Consider the following 4,290-nt stretch of genomic DNA (forward strand, 5'->3'; position numbering starts at 1 on the left):
GAGAGAGAGAGAGAGAGAGAGAGAGAGAGAGAGAGAGAGAGAGAGTGGAAGATGTGTACAAACATAATGAAATTTACTCATATACTCTATAGGTAACTTTAACTATTTAAGAGGGTATCTATTTCCTAGCTCAAGCTCTTTTATATATGTTTAGCCTTATTTTTTGGTTTCCTCATGAATCTTAACGCCCAAAATATGTAGACAATATGTTTAGCCTTATTTTTTGGTTTCCTCATGACATAATCTTAACACCCAAAATATGTAGAAAATGTGATGCTAATAGCGTAGAAAAGATGCTTTTACAATCTACAATATGATGTGATGAAGACATTTTTTGGAATGATTAATCTAGAAACTACAATTATATGTTTGGAAGTTGTAGATTTGAATTAATGAAGCACTTTATGTTAACCAAAGAGGTTGACAATCTTTAATCACTTATAATCACTTTTCTAATGCCTCATTTTTTAAAAGAGTTTTTCCTGCTAGTATGCTATTTTTTAAAATGTATTCTTCTTACATTGTCTGTGAAAATTTCAAGGCATGGTCAAAATAGTTTGAGATGACTTAAGTAGCTTTTAATAACCTATTGAAGTTGTTGAAAAGGATAGAATCTATGATGCTTTTAGCAATAACGTCTTCTCGTGACATTAGGTCCTATGTGAATTATTGCAGCTTACAAGTTGTGGTGTTGTGCTTATCAAGAACTTTGGAAGATGTACTGGCCTATGCTAGAAAATAATCTTGACAAGTAAGTTGATAAGAATGGTCATACCATTGGATAGGTGGTTACACCAACAATAATTGATCAAAATGGAAATAATTTGAAGTATCAATTGAGAAGATAAATATTACATCATAAAGGTGCCCAATGGAAATATAATGGTAGTATAACTAAGGCATTACGCGAAGTCTTTTCAATACAAGACAAAAGGTTGGCAACATGGGGCAAACCATATGTAATGTCCATATGCACTTTTGTAACTATCCTCATCTCCAAGGTCATGTGGAGATTCTCTTGTAAAAGCAATAAGATGTTTACTTGCAAATGATGGGTTTGCAATAAATAATAACATGCTCATTCATTAAGAAATGCTTTTAAGGAAAAATGCCATGTTTTCACTTTCTAGCATGTGAGCCTAACCTTGAGAAAGAGTACTTTTTTTTTGAAGTGTATCAAACACTTCAAATAGTACAATACTATCATATTTGCCGAACATAGTTTATACTTTGCAGGTGATTTAGGTATTTGTTATATTTTTCTATACTCTAATTTAGGTCTATGTTATATTATTTAATTTATTTCTATGTTATAAATTTTCTATACACTATCTATGATGTTTATTATTCAATTTTTTATTTTAAAATATTAAATTACATATCATGTAAATGGCATTTTACTTTATATGAAATAATAAAACTATGTTGTTACATTATTATAGCATGTATATTCTATCATTTAGCCTTGTGTATGCTATTCATGAGATTTTGATGACAAGAAGCACATGCATAAAATAATTATCCATGAAAATCGCATGAAATAAAATATAACCTTTTGTGTGTACATAAGTTAACAATGAATTTTTTAAAAGACCAAGCAAGATAAAATAATAATGAAGTTGTTTCATAGAAAAGTGAACATTCTTACATGTACATCAATTAGCAATATGTACATTATCTAATGATGTAATTTTTTTAGGACTAAGCAAGATAAAAATTGATGCTCTTAGAGAGAGAGAGAGAGAGAGAGAGAGAGAGAGAGAGAGAGAGAGAGAGAGAGAGAGAGAGAGAGAGAGAGAGAGAGAGAGAGAGAGAGAGAGAGAGAGACTTTAATTTTAAAAGCTATAGTTTCTAAGCGATCTTGTTCAATCTATAAACTAGAGACCCTTAACAACATACTATAAAATTTATTTTTTTAAGCACTTCTCCTCCCAAATAAATTACTCTTTTAGTAATTTTATCTATTTTTAATGTAACCCTTGTGTATTTAAAACAAGGCACAATAACAAATCTAACAATAATGATAATGATAGCATACCTCACCTTTGGAAAAACACATAAAGAAATAAGATATGTAGGCTAGGCAGCTTGCTTCCAATTGTGTTAGTGGCAAAAAAATATTATCTTCATGATTTGACCTTACTGATGAAATAGATTGCACACACAATTAGGTGTGATGTGCAATGCTTATATATAATACATTGTTAATTAGTGTGTAATAGAGTGTTTTGCCTTGGCATGTTATATTGTGAGTTTTTCCTTCTTATGGAGTGTATTTCACCTTGCCTTGGTGTGTTATATTGTGTTGTTAGATAAAATCATGTGCTATATGTGCTTTTTAAAATCATGTTACAAGTTAAAGTTGATCTTGTTTGTTATACAGATACAATCATTTATCAAAGCTCCTTATTAATTATATATATATATTCAAGGTGATTCTACCTTGACTAGAAAAATCCAATGGTTGAGTTAGGTCTATGTTGTTGTTGTTGTTGTTGTTTTTTTTGTTCATGTACATGTCACTTAAAGTGCGCATTTATCCTTTTTAATTATATGTCACTTTGAATGCATATTATATTTTGACTGGTATTATATATAGTAACGTATATTATCAAGTATTTATACCATGTATATTCTATCCTTTGTTGCATAAGCGTATGCTATTAAGATATTTTTTTGATGATAAGACAAGCATGTGCAAAAGAGATATCATGTGCAAGAGAGATATCCTTTACAAGCATGTGCAAAACGAGACAACCTTAATTTGCACATTAATCACTATAAAACTTTGTGGAAAAGGCAATCTTTATGTGCATATATCAACTAACAATACAAAGCTTTTAGGATAAGCCAGATAAGAAAATATTTTCATTTTGCGTTTGATGCACTTGCAATGTTCAAATAATATAGCTATGGAATATCCATTTCTTATCTACATTATAAATGTAATTGGTTTTGATAAATATAATTATAGAAGCCATTTCTTATCTACATTAAGTTTTGAGAGAGAGAGAGAGAGAGAGAGAGAGAGAGAGAGAGAGAGAGAGAGAGAGAGAGAGAGAGGTTATTAGATAAAATTAAATAGAAGCCATTTCTTATCTACATTAAGTTTTGAGAGAGAGAGAGAGAGAGAGAGAGAGAGAGAGAGAGAGAGAGAGAGAGAGGTTATTAGATAAAATTAAAAGCCATGGAGAATATAAGAATCTTGTCAATCCTTTTGTGTGGCTAACTACAAGTGATAACATATATTGCACTCAAATAGACATTCCAAAGACTATTGATAGCATCCTTCATGCCAACTCTAGGGAGATATACCTAGGGTGTACAAGATTTAACCCTAAGAGATGTACCTAGGGTCTACGAGATCTAAAGAAAGAAGTGATGGGGTGGCATGGTGGCCTAGGAGGCTAGATGGTTTAGAGATGGGTTGGATATGACAGATTGGATTTGATTTAGCATATTTTCCAAATACACTACATGCTATAGTGGACCCTAACATTCTCCACATGGGGTAGGGAAACTTTACTCTTGGGACACCATGTCTTGACACTGTGGCGCTTAAGATGAGCCTGAATGGCTGTCGGCGGAGGGGGGGGGGGGGAGGAGGGAGAGGGAAAGTGCTATATAGTTATTTGTATATCTTTACAACAGAAGTCTAGCCCATATTACAACACAAGTCTAGCCAAGTTTGCAACATGGATAGTGTCACATACTATGACCAAATTATGCACCCATGTCAAGGCCACCTGACAAGTTTATATACATACATGACCAATTCCTTCCCTACATTGTTCATCAGTCACCATGACTGTGAGTTTACATCCAAAATTCTATTAGAACGCAATATTTATATAGCAATGTGATCATTCATTCATGCTACAATGGTAAATTAATTGGAAAAGGTTTGATTTCTTATGATACAATGGTTGGCATTTAACTTAATGTGATGAATTTTCTTTAAGGCCTGTAATTTTGTGACTCTAGACCTTGAACGTACTCAAGTCAGCTTTGGATGATGAATAAATCTATTCTTTATTTAATTCAAGGGAGAATATTTCTATGTGGGACTAGAAAAACTATACATGATGATAGCAATAAGTATGGTCCCAAATAAAGAGAAGAAGCTAATGTGGGACTAGAAAAATTATACATGATGATAACAATAAGTATGATCCCACAATAAAAGAGAAGAAGCAGATGTGGTTGAGTTTTCTTAAGGACTCCAAGGCTCTAAAGATAATGCATGGACTTATAGGAGGAAATAAAAAGGTCAAAATAATGTAAGTAATA

This window comes from Cibotium barometz, chromosome 23, assembly GCF_041138505.1.
Source record: "Cibotium barometz isolate CiBa-2024 chromosome 23, ASM4113850v1, whole genome shotgun sequence".
NCBI classification, from domain to species: Eukaryota; Viridiplantae; Streptophyta; class Polypodiopsida; order Cyatheales; family Cibotiaceae; genus Cibotium; species Cibotium barometz.